Genomic DNA, 18,092 nt, shown 5'->3' with positions numbered 1-18,092 from the left:
AGGCTGGGGAAGTGTTTCTCTTCACAGAGAGGAAGGTGGGAACATTCTCTTCCCATACTGAAATGCAGGGGCCTTTGCCTGTGCATGGGAGCCCAAGCTTCCTGGGGGCAGTGTTTAGAAGTCCAAACTTCTAGGGATCAGCTCTGGCCGTAAGCTTTGTGTATTCCCACCGGACAGGTCTGGCGAACAATAGTAAAAGAATGGAGAATCGGGTACTCCAGTGGTGTAAGAATCAATCCTGCACCTTACAACCAACCTTTTTTTTTTATAACAAAGTACATATTTATTATCAACTATAGATAACCCTAATGATGGCTGCACCAATAGCGTTTTTGATCATCGCAATCATTAATGCAGTATGTTGTGAATATAATTTTCATTAATTTCTTGAATGTTTAAAAATAATGTACAAGAAGCTTGCCCCCCTCAGACACCAGCTGTTAGCCTTGATTTAAACAGGAAGTCAAGTAGGGATCCCTGCTGAATGGAACCATCCCGAAAACTATACACATGCTGCCATCGCCCAGGGCTTTAACTATAGCATGAAGGAAAGTGGGCAATTGGAAGATATAAGGTGCAGAGACCAATGTAGGGTCTCCCCTGTCAGGGTCCATAAAAGCCTGTTGCTTTGGATCACCAATTTGCAGTTTTAGGAGTCCCTCAAAGTCACAGTTCACACAAACTGCTACAAAAAGCAAAATACAGGGGAACTTTCAGAGACAACGTAAAGTTTGGTGTCCAGTATATTGGGGACTTTTATTTATACACCATTTTTACAAAGTGTAAATGATATTCTTGACTGGATAATGTGTTTAGCCAAATGTTAAATCTGGGTCTGCAGAGATGTGTGGAACATTTGTGCTCTTCTTAGCTGTATGTTTAGCAAACATACCTGACAGTCCTATAAATGGAGGAAACAACCCAACAGTATAAAGATTAGGTGGACTGCATAGGAGAATTATTTGAATCATTAGAGGAGTGGGCATAAGATAGCGGATTTTTGTCCACATTGCCAATCATGATTTGCGAAGAACCACTACACAGAGGGCCAAGGTATGGTTCTATCATATCACCTTAGCTTTATGCATGCTTCTTGGAGTGGGGTAGCTCTGGGATTGTAAATATTGGAAGATGCTATGGAGGAGTCTGGCATCCCTGGGTATATACAATAAGCCTTTCAATCTTTTGCTGGAGTTGCATTTAGGAACACGTGTACAGGTACTCAACCCTTGCGTTGGTAAATAATGGAGCACATGAAGATCTAACATGGGCAAGGGTAGAACCGCATGGTTACACCGTTCGTATTTAAAATGCACCTTAGACTCACATTCTTAATATGGTCAATTATTTTCCTTCTAGAGCTGGCACTGCGAGTAAGAGTGTTTGACAATAACATTGCATTATATTTTCAAGATGTATGTTGGGCTTCAAAGTCTAATTGTTGTTTGCATTAGACTAAAGTAGACATTTGGAAATTAATGTAAGTCCAACTAAAGTGATGTATATAGCAGGTACAAAACAAGTAAAGAGAAATGACAAACGAATGATACCTATATTGAAGAGGATAGATTTTTTAAATATCTTGGCCTGATCTTTTTTTGGACTTGCTCGATGTTATATAATATTAATGAAATAAATTGAAGTCTGAGTCTGTGTTAAGCTTTAATTAGAAATAGGGAGGACTGTCCTTATTGCCTCTTCAATTGTGTAATGCAAAGAGTGCATGTCTTTTTAAGTTGGGGAGCAATTGTGAAGTAATTCGGTGTAGAATGTTTTGGAACACGCAAAGAGGAAAGGTTTGGGGTAAAAGACACTTGTTTTGTATACAACACACCAGTTCAGGTTATGAGCCACGAATTGGACCTCCTCAATCTTGACTGCACAGGTAATTTATTATTTTGGCTCAAAAGTAAAAGAGCAGGCTCTATTATCATTGTGTCAAAATTAAAATATTGACCTGCAACAGTTTGTTTCTATTCTTAGTCACCATAGCATAGCACAAGAACACTCAAGGTTATTGGGATTTGGAGCCTGAAGGGGGGAAAAGTTCAGAAAATAGTATTACATTTTTTTTTTTTACAAGTAATGAATATAGAGCACATACTAGAAATAGCATTCCCTACGTAAACTATTGTTTATTAAGGAAACGTAGGGTATGGAACTGTACAGTTTGAGCAGTGTTACTACACCCAAGATTGAGACAAGATAAATGTTAGGTTGTTGTGGTAAGATGGTTCAATATATCCGGTATATAAAGGATCTGATGCTGAGACGTTAGGATTTTGGAAACAACTGACATTGCATTGGATGTTTCCTACACTGCTGAAACTCAATTTACAATAATGGCCATTTACAAATGGGCATAGTCCAGTTGAAAGTGTACTAGGGTGCCATTTATTGCTGTCTTGTTGGGTATCTAGTACAACCAATTGTTTTCAAGTACTTGTGGATCAAAAGGGAATTGGGGGAGAGGCCTGGCAAGAAGGCTCCCTCACTGCCTGGAAGAATCCTCTAAAGTCTGCCACACAGAGAGTAAACAAGAGGCAGAAATTAGCATCCTACATTCTCCTTCATACAAAGCAATTTACAAAACCAAGGATTTCTGCACAGCTGCAATCCACAAGGATGAGCGCTCATTGAATGTGTCTAATGAGGTCTATTGTTGTATTTTGGAGGTCTGGCTGTTGGACCAGTCAGAGAAACCAACCCCTTTGGGACTGTATCGGTGTGGAAGACACAATGACCCTCATCCTTTCCACTATTCCTTGAGGGCAGAGAGTGGCAGCCCAGACTGGAGCTTCAGCTCATCCAAACAGGAGGATCTCCTAGGTAGCTGGGGAGGTAACCATGAAGCCGTTGACAGCAGTTATAGGATCGGGAAGTGGCAGCCTTGCTGGCAGACAGGAGATGTGGCTGCAGACCACTGGTGAGCAGAGAAGTGAGTGGCAGGTGCAGGAGAGGAGGGGATGCCTGGAATCACAACTGTCACTCCCACGCTCCCTCTTTTTAAAGACATCTTGCTTTTCCTGGATTTGTGTGGGGTCCTGGTTGCCCCCATCGTATCCTCCCCCACAATTGTGTATTGGAGGGGGGAGTTCTTATAATGAAGTTTCAGGCAAACGTTGCAACAAGGAGGTTTGGGCCACCACATTGGATAGCACCAAATGTGATTAGCTCATAAATGACTATTGACAGTAAGCTGGCCACACATCCTGAACATTTTGCCCTGCAAGAGAGCAATAACAGATCATGGTAGATGCCAATCTATAACCCCCTTAGAGCACTAGGAAAGTTCTCCAAAACAAAATCGGCACATTGGCCACAGTGCTTTTGCTTCTAAGCACTGATCAACAAAAGCTATCTGATAGAATTAAAAATAATGAAATTGTCCTCTCATAGGTCAAGTCAAGTGACAAGCAGGAGCAGGTAATTGACAGAGCATAGCCCTTCTACAGAACTATTCTTTGAAGACCAGCTTGCATCACATGTCGCTTCTTGGTATTTGTCAAAGTTTTTTTTCCCCCGGATCTCTTCGAAGCTGCCAGCCCAGCGGCCTAGCCTAGGTCAGTGGTGGCCAGTCTCCTCAATTAGCATGAAGAAATAGCCCGTACAAGATTCAAGACATTAAGATCTATATATTTCCAGTAGACACAGCAACTGCCCAACAGCAACTTAACAAATTCTGCAAAGTCAAGGCAACCCTCCCAACACTGAACTTTAAATTCATGTTGATTTTTCCTGCTACACTAAAAATTATAAATGAAAGTGAATCCTACTTCTTCACAGACTCACCAGAAGCCAGAGAATGTGCAGACAAATGGGTTACTTAACACGGTCTCCCAATCTCGCATCCCAAAACATAAAAGCAAAAAGGGAGCAGGGGCACCCAAATATGTGTACATCAAATAAATCAACAGCTGAACAAGTCAATGTCGAACGTAGAGAAATACTAGAAAAGATAATAACATGGATGGAAAACTTGCGTTACTCTGAAATGAAGGACTCTGAATAAACACATAAAAGTCATCAAATGAAAGCAGCAACGAGGCAGAAGCTTAGATCTTGATCACCCTCCAAAGATAACACCTGTGATAGCTGATGATTTGCTATTATTGACTGTATTCCCTCATGGCTGTGCTAAAGTAAAATGCTTATAAACTCAGGAAGAGGTACACCTTTTATAAGCATATGGTTGAATATACAGGACATCTAGTCAGTGTTCCTAGGCCACAATAGATAGGCATTTGGCGCTACCATAACTAATGCACTGTCATCTATAGTAAAGGCTGAGTACAGCGACAGTTGATAATAGGTAAGCTTGAGATAGGCAATAGGTAAGGAAAATAAATGTGCCAATTCTAACACAACACATTCCTCTTTTACTCTATCGCACCTAAGGGCCACAGTGATCTCAGCAAGAGGTAGGATGCTCATGCACAAGTTAGGTAGCACTCTTCCAGCTCAAAACCAAGTCCTGTTTAAGTAATGGCAGGCATGCACTCTACATTATTCCAAGGAAAAAATGCAAACACAGGGCATATTTTTCTAGGGAGGTCTGATAAGCCACCGTGTATTGACCATGGTCAAAACTTCAGGTGGCCACAACTCATCTAGATGTGTAACATAAGGGGAATGGAGAACACAACAAACAACACAAGATATATTAATATATGAGAAGGTGCGATATAGATATCACATCCCTACAGGAGGTATTTACCAAAATCAGAGGGTGCTAAAATTTAAAAGAATGTGATACTCCTCATATAAGAGGGGAACTCTCACATTGATCAAGCCAGGATTACCATAAAATGTACTCAGCACCAAGTTAAACCCTGAGGATATATATTCAAATGTGACTGGTATTCTAGATGGCAATGCCATGGCGAAAGCCAGAATACATGCCTCCACAACCACGCAAATGGAGTATCGTCACAATGTGACACCACACCTAACATAATTGGCTCGAACCCATACTATTTGGGAACAGATCGCTCCCTCCAATGTCGGGAAATCAGGTGGCCAAGAATGAGGAAGTCCTCAGAGCTTGGCTTCATGACTGGAGGCTTACATACATTTGTAGAGAATGAACCCCTGCTGAAATAAATTCACACACTATTCACCTAGTCACGATCTACAGTGTAGACTAGACACGATTATCCAATCTGAACACTTACAGAGGGTCATACACCGATCACCTTTATCAGGCGAGATCAGATCACAATCCTGTGTTGATACATTTACAATGGGAGAGATATGTCACACACATGCCCACGTGAAATGTACAACCCTAAGTGCTACTTGGCACCCCGTTCTGTGAAACCATTAGGACACACACAAGACTAGAATTTAAGAACAATGACTGCACAACTAGTGACACCAGACCTGAGCAGGACGCATTCGAGGCCTACGTGAATGTAATGTGCCAGCAGATATCCTGCTTTAGAGTGAAAACGACATTAAGTAGTGATGCCTAAGTTTGGAGATAAGGCATTTGGAAATAAAGGAGATCAAGCAAGAACAGACCCACCTAGTCTACTACATTAGGGAGATATACAATGACATAAGAGAATGCCTATAAATACATTACTATAAAAATCTTATAACCAGACAAAACAGTTATCGAAAACATAAGACAGGTAGTTTGTTAACTTGACTACCTAAAAGTAAAACTCTGAACCAACCAATTATGGCATTACAAACCCAGATTGACGAAATACTCAACACTTGAATGCAAATAAACGATGTAATGCACAATTTTTGTAGCAATCTATATGGGGCAAAACACCCTTCTTACCCCTGGAGGTAATCAAATACTTATATACATACTTTGCAGTATGTTAACCGTAACACAAACCACTACACTTGATGAACCTCTCCAAATGGAGGAGATAAAGCGGCAATCCCAGAACTGGCGTTAGGTAAAACTGTCAGACCGGACGTATTTTCATGCCAAGTTGTATGCTGCATACAGCAGAATATGGACCCCTAAACTTCTGAACATGTAGTAGGAAGCCAAGAGCAAGAAGGGGTTGCCACCTACCTCCAATGAGAAACGCCCAGTTCCACTACTTCAACAGCAACTTAACCCATTAGAAGTGAAGTCATGCTGCCCTCATTCTATATTGAACATCGTCTGTAAGCAATTGGACTCAAATCCAGCAAACAGAATACTGCCTCTTCTGAAAGAAGTGGCCCACCGAGGCCGGTCTCGACTTATACCACAGAGGCACCCATATTAAATATCAGAAGGCTTTTCATATTATGAGTGACTGCTCTGCAGGTCAGGGAATACCGGTGGTAGGGGCAACAGATACAGAGAAGTAGTGGCACCCTAAATACTCAAATGGATTCAATTATTGCATACTAAAGCCACTGTTAATGACAGGACAGGGAAGGTAATCTCTGCACAGATTCAGATAAATAGATATACACAGCATGGTTGCCCCCTTCTCTAATGAGACATTTGTTGGCAATAAAGCTTTGGCTGTGGTATTCTGAACGATGGACCTAACTCAATGCATACAGATAGGTACATTCTATTTACCTTTATGCCAATGGTCTACTGTTACACGCCCAGAATTTGGAGGCTCACACAGGAAGAGATATGTGGGCTATAAAGGCTTTAAGAACGGCTTATGCACTATAAATGAACAAAACCAAGTCCTGGTTATTACTGCTTAAAACAGCAGATGAATTCGATACTATAGAGCTGTATTAGTTACCACGGAGACAGATACACAAAACATTCAAATATTTGGGGGTTAGAGTCTCCACCAGAAATACATTTTATCGATTGCAGGTTTGCAAAGACTCTTTCCAAAGCATAAGCTTTTGTGCAACTGCCTCTATTAGCAAGTGCTACAATTGTATTATTGCTGTGGTTCCTCTCCATGTTTACAACAATCCTGATATACATTGCTAGATGTTTCTACATGGAATCAGACAAAGTCCTAAAGGATCTGATCTTGAGTGATCAAAGACACAAATTAGCTTTACCTAAACTACATGTCCCATCACGGAAGGAGGCCTGGCCACACCTAAATTTTGTAAACTTACTAGGTCAGTCAGTTTCCAATGGGTCGTGTGGTTGACTGTTAGCCTGCCCCATTCTACGAGAGGCTTTAGATGATAAACCACTCTGGACCAGTGTCTGTTGAGCACCTATACATGAGCTGATGGACTATATCCTGACATTGGTAGCAAATCGATGTTGCCGAAACGTTTTACACAAGACAAAGGGAGCGGCAGCATACTCCCCAACACTGCCGTTATGGTGTATGTCTGAGCTTAGAAAGGTAGAACAAATTTGTACTCATTCAGGGATCATTAACACAGGTGACCTATACAATGAAACTGATTTACATATTTTCCAACCTTTGCATCTGGAATACCCCAGCCCAACAGATCTGTTCATATTATTTAATGCATTAAAAATGCACAATAAAGAAGATCTGGCGACAACACACTGAACCCGCCCCCCCCCCCCTCACTGACCCACACAATCCTAGAAAACATGCTTGACATCAGCTGCTCCAGAAAATAGGTTACAAAGTTGTACACAGTACTAATATAAATAACAAAGCCAGACTTTCAATCTCTGAGGAAGACCTGACAGCAGGTTTGAACACCCAACATATCTCTGACCATGAATGAAGAACTGTCCAGCCTTAACTGAAAACAGTATCTGGAAATGCACATTTCAGATCAATCCAACATAAGTTAATTCCCCACACCTACCTAACCCAGAGTCAGCTTAATAAAATATTTCATACCATCCTGGATAGATGCCCGAAATGTAATTCACATAATGTAATTCTCCGACATAGGTTCCAGATGCACTACAATACAATCATTTTGGGGTCATATTACGCAAACTATACAAAAGTATCTAACATATGTCTAGAGGGATTCTCAAAAACACACTTACCATATCTGCTGTCCCGCCACAAAAAAGAGAAAATTGAGACAAGGTTTATAGACCTAGTACTCATAATGGCTAAAAGACCATTCGCTCACCTCACCTACATGGGAGCAATGGAACAGGAAGCTACACAAGGGGTGGAAGTGGAAAGCAAATCAATTGCTAATCAGAAGAGACAAAAAAGCAACGGCATCCAAACGACTAGCTGTAACGCAATACTGTTTAACTTACCCAAGCATGTCTGAGACCGATCATCATTTTGATCATTTCAACCGCCTGTGCCCCTGGCCAGGCCCTCATCCTTCCTTGTCACAGACATCACCATCACCCAAAAGAACATGGTTTCAGCTCTGAAACCTGTATCAGCCAGAATACTTTCCTTATACACACGGGCTCTGCATCTAGAACTTAATTAATATAAGAATCTGTTGTGAGAGTACCGAAACCACACCGAGGTATAATAGACTAGTCGACTTGTATGCATTGCAAGTCTCAAAATTCTTTCTTTTGCTATTGATTTCAGGTTACTTTACTACATTATGGTTTGTGTTTTGATCAACAATAGCTAGCACCGACAAATGTATAACTGTACTGCAATGCTAATAGCTACAAAGCTTTGCAAACCCGAAATATGTTTCCTAACGCTACAAAGTTTCTCTAAAACCTAGAAAAGCCCATAAATATTTTTGAAAATGTTTCATAAGGGAATAGAGCTTGTAGAATTGTAATATTTTATGGTATTTATTAATACAAAAAAGTAACTATGATGGATACATTTTAGGAACACTTTGTACTGATGGGATTTTATTGATTATATTGTGACATGTATGATGACTACATATTAAATTAGGTTTGTTATATTATTTCAAATGTGATGGACAATGTATTTGTTGGAGAAAATTCTAACAAAAATATCTACCTCAAGATTATATTACTTATAGCTAGAAAATAAGAGAATTATATTTTGGGGCTAAACAAAAACATCATTTAGAAAAACTGGGGTATAATATTTGATTAATAACGAATAATGAATGATGATGGTATTGAATTATTGCCTTGGTGGCAGAAGGCACTCTTTTACTGCAATAGTGATTTTATCATGGTTCACATGGAGTCACACCAACTACACTGATAGCTTTAATGACTTTACTACCAGGATATTTAACTACTGTCAGAGTACTGAGCATACATTATAGATATATTCTAGTTCTACATGTTAAGCCGGAAAATACTGCCTAACATAAGGGATAATACGTGACAACAGTGATTTAATCGGGGACATCCAATATGTGCTTAAGGTTGTAATGAATACACTTATCCTAACTATTTCCTAATAAACCCCAACCCATATAACTCAAGTATGGGAGTAGGTACTCTTTCTGACAGTAAGGGAGAACAGGAAGTGACATCACCGCGTGTGACATCACATGTGACATCACAGGAAGTGGCATCACAACTCATGAACTCACAGGTGGTGACATCAGATATTAAGACCTCACAGTGGCAACAGGGAGAAACGTGGCAGTAAAACCGTTCTGCTTAATTGGTTGCAATGTCTAGGTTTTAAAATATATTATGGGGTTAGGGCAACTGCTGCCAAGATCTTTGTGTGCCAGCTAAATCTCAGGGAATAATAATGGTAAAATAACTTTGGAGGATAAAGTATCTGCTAGAGAGATCTATGAGTGCCTAGTCCTAGTTTTGAATCAAAGTAGCATAGAAGGTTAATATGTTTCCTACAAAGCACATTACGTAACACACAGAAGACCGCTTTTTTTCTAATGTACATAGGTTAGTTGGTTACTGCTTTTAAGACATATGCTTTTGTTACTTGCAGTTCATAAATTGTAATCCTCCTAATATAGCCCAAAAAGGTATGAAGGGATTGGGGCTCCTACACCATGTAACCCTCACTATCTTATGTAACACATCCGTTATATATTGATGTACACACATGATTTATTGTCAATGTGTAATCTGTATGTCATGTAAAGTGCTCTGACACCTTGCATGGGGATGAGTTGTGGCCCTACTCATCCTCATGTAGGGTATCAGTGCACTTAATATCACACGTACACAAATAGTTTAAATACCACTACTTTGTTTTATTTCTTTTATAGCGCTTTAGCACTGATGTAGTGCTAAAGCGCTATACAATAATTAAAATAAAATAGTGGTATTTAAATTTTTATTTGTGTAAATACTGGGGTGACCAACAGATTTGACATTCTTAGAGTGCATTGCATATCTTTGTATACAGGGACTGAACAAAGTCAAAAGCATTTCTCTCTTAAGTACCTGTGAAGTGATAAGATGTGAGCCTTTGTTTCCCCTCCATTGGATCTAGGTGTGAGACTCCTGATAGCTCCCAGCCAGGATACTCCAACAAAAAGAGGCCTAATAGCTCCTAACCCCGGTTTTTGTTATGGGTGAAGCTGGAATCTGATACATCCCTTCCCCGCCTGCCAGCACTTTGTTTCTGGGAACAAAAGCAGACAACCTGCAGGCACAGCTGAAAGCAGGGCTTTAAGTGGGGTAAAAAAACTGGGGGGGGAGGGGTCTCTCATGGGGCGTGGCCTATATAATTATGGGTGTGGCTTAAAGCCACCTAGCAAAAAACTGTACTTAGCACAGTGTGCCGCCTGACTGATATTTTGCTGCTTCTGTCACTGCATCCAGATATATAATACAGCAAGTGACATTATACCTACACCAAGCCAGGACTATTGGCGTTGTCAATGGTTGTTAGTTGCATAAGTTAAACAAGCAACAACTATGACTGTTTTATATATAATTTTGAAAACGCTTCAGCTCTGAAATGAGACTGTGAAAGAACTATATAGAACAAGTCTCCTCGAAGCTACATCTAAGGCAGTGAAGGGTGGTACTGCTGCAGAGTCAAGATGTTTCTCACACTGAAAGTGAGGGCAAAAATGGAGAGCCAGGCAGGGACCCGTCTCAGCAGCTGCCTTTTGGGACTGCCAGTACTGGGCAACAGCAGGACCCGGCCCACTTAAAACCATGACTGAAAGTGTCCAGAGCCAGAACATTACACTGGGAGGGGTTCAGCATATTTCAGTGAATCTGAAAGCGGCCAGCTTTGCAGCAGGGTAGACGGCATCTACCCTCTGAAAATAGGCGACAGAAGGCGTCTACCCGGGCCTATCCTCTTCTCAAGCCCTGGGCCAGCTCAAGTTTCGTTAAGCCACTGCCACAGCCGAGGTGGTGGCAAAAGCAATACCAGCCACAGCCGAGGTGGTGGCAAAAGCAGTAACAGCCACAGCAGCGATGCCTTGCACAATCACGTGGAACTAAAAATAGGAGGGTGATGATTATGCAACAGTGAGATTCTGTCACACGGCAACATCTGACTCCGGTTAAAGATAAGCCAACGAGCTTTGCGCTTCATATTCATAGCACTGGGGTTACTCTTGTGCAATCGAAAAGAGCAGTCGCGTGGCCCAGACTGACATGAATTCCATGGACGCCAGAGCTCCCAGACTGTATGAGATAATCAGCAACCAGGATAGCAGATTACCAACTCTTCTGATTAAGACCAAGACATCTGTTAGCTGCTCATACGGACTCGACATGTTTTTCTCCAAAACACCAATGAAAACACCAGTAATATTTTAAGAGAGGTTTTATTCAGCATTTTGGAATATGTATTCACTTGTACAAAAAAAAAATATTTATTATTTTGTCACTAGAAAATCAACATGATAACATATACATTTATGCAGTAAATGAGAATCCTGGCATATTACAACGTTTACAATAATATATAGGCATGCGAAGTCATTGCAATAGTTGTCAACATTTTAAAGTAACCTAGGAAAGGCATCATCTGGGAGTATGTCTTCATTGAAAGTGAATATCGTCATAAACATTTGATTTGATTTAAACTTCTATATAGCATACAATTTACAGCCGGTCTCTAGGCGCTTCAGCCAGATGGAAAAAGAAGGTTACCAACGCAATCCAACACTGAACTTAATTTACAAACAGCCAGGTTTTTAAAGCTTTTCTGAAGGCCAACATAGTTGGACAATTCTTTATTTCACCGGGAAGGACGTTCCAGGTTTTAACGGTTCCTGAAATAAAACTTCTTACGCCCCAACAAACTCTTTTAGTTCTGGGCAAATGAAGGAGTTTGCAATGAGCCGACCTTAAATTTCTGGTTGGTGTATACCATTTCAATTGCTATTCCAAGAAGTCAGGGCCTGTCCCATGGAGTGCCTTAAAAGCTAAACATTGTGCTTTGAATATAATTCTCTTCTCCACCGGGAGCCAATGTAGGCTCTTCAACTTCTGTGAGACCGGCTGGAATTTTGGAATATCCAGCAGCAATCTAGCTGCTGCATTCTGAAGCCTTTGTAGCTTTTGAAGATGCTGCTTTAGGATCCCTACATAGCGCGTTTTTATAGTTCAATTTGGGCAATGCCAGTGCTGTCACCAGAATTTTTACTGACTCCGGTGGAACGAAGGGGTGGATTATTCTTATCTTCAGGATGAAGAACATGGAGGGACACAGGGAGGTGATCTGATATTTGAAGGTCAATTGTCATCGAAAACAATGCCTACATTTTTGGCCTTATTTACTGGCGTGAGGGTGTCTCCTAGACACGTTGGCCACCATCTGGGTCTCCAGAAAGAAGTGTCAGCGCCCAATAAAAGGACCTCTGTCTTCCCGCCATTAAGTTTCAGGCAGTTCAGACTCATCCATTGATGTACCCGAGACATACAAAGCTTGAAACTATCTGCTGTCTCTTCCATATTGCTGGAAACTGACACCACCAATTGGGTGTCATCAGCGTACGAGACCACTGAGAACCCATAATGCCTGATGATCTTGGCCAGAGGGGAGACATACAGATTGAACAACGCAGGGCTGTGTGTCGAGCCCTGCGGCATCCAGCACGGGAGTGAGAACTGTTCTGAAGCAAAGGCCCCCGCTTCCACTGATTGGACTCTATCAGAGAGGAAGGGGGTCAACAGTTTAAGGGCCGGTCCTCTAATACCCAGTTCTGAGAGTCTGTTGATTAAAATAGTGTGGTTCACGGTATTGAAGGCCACCAATAGATCTAATAATATCAATGCGGCCCTCCCCCATCATCCAACCTAGATCTCAGTTCCTCAGTGGTATGAATATGTACATGATGTGACGAGTTCAGTTTTTGATGCAATAATTTTGTTTTATCAATAAAACAAGAGATAAATGATTTACCAGTCACCATAACTTAATAACATCTGTCTGAAAATATAGCTTGGAAAACAGAAAAGATCATAACTACTTTCGATCCGTCTAATTTCTCTACCTCTCTTGCATACTTTTCTGATTTTGTCTTGGATACTTGCCGAAACACATAAATCCCTCCTCTCTCGAGCTCACCAATGATTGTGCAACTCCATTCATTCTGGATTAAGGCCTGTTTACAGTACTGATATAGCCTTCTCTTGGTGGTCCATAAGTTTAGAATGCTGCTAGATGAGGATGAAATTGCCTCAATAAATTGATTGTTTCTCTCTGCAGCCTCCATCTATGGAAGAATGGCGTTTGTGGAAGTTTTAGCATGGCCCTGCGCTTTCATTACTGACTATGCACAAGCCTTCCCACATATCGGTTCAACCTCAGATCTCTTCCCTGTGGTGTCATACAGGCATGGTCTCTTATCTCATACTGTTTTAATATACATATTTTGCTCCCTTAGCTCACCTCTTCCATTCTTATGGTCAATCACTCATTGCCTATGCTGATGATAGTCTGATCATGCTCCTTCAAAGTGAGCTTTGCTCAATCCAATTTTCATGACCGCCTCAAGGAGGTGGTATGCTGGATGGAAATAAATGCTTTGAAACTTAATAGGAACAAAACTAAAGATCTGATCCTTCGCAACTTCCATGTTTTCCTCCTTTCCTACTCCAGGTGCCTCTGCCAAAAAATAGTATTTTGATCAAACCTTATCTTTCTCCACTGAGGTCCACAAAGTATGTGGCAACTACTTTTTTTACATTCAAATGCTCTGGTAAATCATTCATTTACTTCCTCCTGACTACTAAAAAACAGTTGTACAATCTATAATCCTGGCCAGCACGTACTATAGTAATTCGCTATACGTAGACCTTCTGCACACCTGACTTCCCAGCTCTAGTCCAGAACCTGCTGCCAGGCCTATTCTGGGTATTCCATGCAGGATACTTCTCTCCGAGTACCTGCACAATCAGTGGTTGCTTCCCATTTGTAAGCAATCAATGTTTAAGTTAGCTTGTTTTGCCTAGAATGTGTTTCTTTAAAAAAGGATTTCTTGATCTACAATTACATATTACTCTCAATATATCTGATGAGTCCAAATTCTAGTGCAGATAATTACCTACGGATTCCTTAGTTTAGCAAATCTACAGTTGGGGGCCATGCTTTTTCTAATCTGGCTTCTTAACTTTGGAATCAGCCTCTTCTGACACTCCAGTGACAACTTAAGCGACTATCTTTTTAAAACATGGTTATTTTCTTTTGACCATTCTTGGATTCTCTCATTTTGCTTGAATTTCCACTTAACACCAGAACACCTTGTAAGTATCAATGCACTCTAGAAAAATACTCTTATTATTATCATAATAATCAACCTCAACCTCACCCTCAACCATGGAGCACAAACTTAGTGTCCATTTAGAGATACAATGGAGAAGGCTTGGCTGTCAACCATCCCCAACAGTAAATCTAACAGTGGGTGCTGCAACTCCAGGCTCTAAATAATAATTCCTAACCGCTAGCAAGGCGTTCTCCTGAGAGGGATCCTACAGTGATAAGAAAAGAATGAAAATGCATGGCTACTCTACACTTCTCATACAGAATGAAGGGCCAGTTGTACTAACAGTGGGGAGAGCTATTTCGAAATGTAAATTTTCTGTGAATCGCAATTAGGAAATTGCTATTCCTAATGCATGAAACTTTTTGTTTATATTTAGCAATTTCTAGTCGGTCGCAAATTGCATTACCTCATGCATATTATTGAGGCAGGTCACAGGTTGCTACCCATTAGGAATGATAGCCATCAAAGGACTTTTGGGGTCAGCAGGTCACCAAGTCTGATACTGCTCTTAAAAAAAGATTTTTTTTTGTTTGTTAATGAATTAAAAATAATAACAAATGAAAGGTTTGCCATCTTTTTTTATGAGCAGGCACAGGTCCGTGGGACCACTGCCTGCTATTAAATTATTATTTTTTTCTTCAACATTCTCAAAGGGGAAGGGCTCTTTTTCATTTGCAAATGGTTACTACCTCCTTTCAAGAAGTTGGAAAATATTAATGTTTCACGCTCGTAATTCAGTCGCAAGACATTAATACATACTACTAAGAATTTGCATTTGGAAGCAACACCTTAAACACACCCCTTCCAAATACTGATTCGCAAACCCAAACTGCAAATAATTCTCAAGAATCTCAGTTTAGTATTTGTACTAAAAGGCATTTTTGCGGATACAAATGGCCCAATTCTGCAAATCCGGCTGTTTGTGACCGCAAAAATACTTCGTACATCTGGCCCCAAATTCCATAGAATAACCCTAGACATGGTGGTGATACCCTGGACATCAAACCCATCCTAGAGCCTACTTTTTGTGCCAAGGCTCTTGGAAGAACAGAAGCATCATTATTATTACAGAACATTGAATGACCATACCATTAACCATTTGTTATTTATTGACAGTGAATTTAACAGAGGAGGAAACCTTAAATTCCTTTGTTTTAGCTTTAGCTCCTTATTCATTCTTTGCCAATCAACTGTATGTTTTCAGTGGGAGTGTCATGGCTGTGTCTCGTGGTTCAACCCTGTGACTTCAGCATTGGAGCAGCATAGAGATAGGTACAGTCACTACTGCCAGTATCATTAAATATTAAGCACCCCTATAAACGAAATTAACAGTTAAAAAGCAAATAGAAGCCCTCGCATGGAGCCCACTGTGTGAATATCACCCATCAAACACTGTCCAATGCCCAGTGTAGGACGCCATGGTCAAAGGTACTCCTGAGTGCGGAATCTCTAGTACTATATTATGAGAGCAATGACGATAATATATCGATTTGTATTTACCATCCATGAGCGCAGTCAAAGGTCGAGCAGAGTTACTGCTGGCATAACATTTAAATCAATAGATGTATTGGAAATTCCCATCCTTGACCTAAATTATTACTGAAAACTATGCAATACTTGACCAGTACACTGACAATAGCAAGGCCAAAGCTCTGTCTTGCTGAATAAAACTTTAAGATTACTGAAAGGAAGAAAAGTGAGGTATGGTGGCCAAATCAGAAGGAGCAGGTGCCACTTATGCCATAGGAATAAGTTAATTATATTTCTTTTACAGCTCAGAAGTGCAATAATCTTTTAATTCACATTGGCTGGATAAAGTAAACTAATCTACATTATTCATAACTGTATAACCAAATGAAATGTGTGAGTATTGCGGTGTGGATGTGACACCTCGCTGTGTAGTACACTCACAAAACCATCTTGGGTCCCATCAGGCTCATTTGTAAAACCTCTTGCTCAATCCTGGGTAGCTGTGGCTTCGAGCAGTAAGGCTTATACAAAGTAACTAGAGTAAAGCATTTAGAAGTACCAAACAGAACAAGAAAGTCACACAATACGAAACAAATCTGACACTAATTTATAAAAATAGATTTTATAAATGAATTTTTAGACACCAAAGATGAGCAAAATCCACTACATGATTCCAGAGATATAGATTTTTAAGCAAAATGTACATCTCAGCTTTTTAGTCCAAAGTGCAAACATGGATAAACATTAAGTTGGAAAGATTTGAAGATTTGCGTTTTGAAACTCTGGGCCAGACTGGGTGGCCAATTCCAATAGGGAGAAGGACTGGGAGGTCAATAAGTAATATTTGGACAGTTACTTGGGGCCTCATGTAGGTAGCGAAATACCGGTCGGTAACGGCCGATTTTCGGTAAATATGCCGTTACCGACCGGTATTCAGACAAGTGAGATGTAGGAGTCCAAAAACCACTTTTCGGTAAATATGAGGCGGTAAATACCGATTCATAGTTACCGAATTCTAAAATACCGATTCATATTTACCGAATACATAATTAACGAATCGGTAAATATGAAGTGGTAAATATGAAGTGGTAAAAATTTAAAATGACATGTAGGAGCAGTCGGTAATTAAGAAATCCAGGAAAATCGGTAAATAAGAGTCGGTAATTAACACGGATTGAAAGCAGGTGGTAACCATCAACAATGCACATAAGCAATCCCAAAATGCAACAGCGTGGACAACATGGCCGCCATGTACGTCATTGCAAGGCGCCTACGTCTACTGGCAGCAGGACTGAGGGTGTGGCGACGGGAGGAACAAATCTACAGACAGCGCATCACACTATTACAGCTGACTGATGCAGAGATACATGAGAGGTACAGGCTACACCCCGAAACCATCATGGACCTGATAAGGGACCTGCACCCACTCCTGGACCAGCCAACAAGAAGGGCGCACGCCATACCACCACATGTGCAGGTGCTCTGCAGCCTACATCTACTGGCATCCGGCAGTTATCAGGTGGTGATAGCTGCGGTGGGTGGTGTATCCCAGAGTTGCCTGTCCCGTTTCTTCAGGAAGTTCCTGGATGCCATGATGCAGAGAATGCACCACTACATAAGCTTCCCAAACACACAGGCTGCACTGCAGAAAACAAAAACAGACTTTTATCACATGGCACAGTTCCCCCATGTCATCGGCTGTATTGATGGTACACACATCCCAATCTGTCCACCAGCTGATACAGAGCACATCTACAGGAACAGGAAGTCCACCCACTCCATCAATGTGCAGGTGATCTGTGATGCAGGGAACATCATCACAGATATTGTTGCAAAGTTTCCTGGGAGCACCCACGACTCTTACATCTTCCAGAATAGTGGGATCTACACACGACTGAGTGCCGGCGAATTCGGAGAGGGATACCTGCTGGGTAAGTAACAGTGACGCCCCTTGAAACCTGCAAATCAGAGTGTATAGAGGCATGTAACTGATGGTTCCCTTTTACTCATCCAGGCGACAGTGCATATGCATGCCGTTCATTCATCCTCACTCCCTACCTACACCCAGCAACCCAGAGTGAGAGACGATACAACGTGGCCCACAAAACAAC

Source organism: Triturus cristatus, chromosome 9 (assembly GCF_964204655.1).
Source record: "Triturus cristatus chromosome 9, aTriCri1.1, whole genome shotgun sequence".
Classification (NCBI taxonomy): Eukaryota; Metazoa; Chordata; class Amphibia; order Caudata; family Salamandridae; genus Triturus; species Triturus cristatus.
This window is presented reverse-complemented; position numbering follows the sequence as displayed.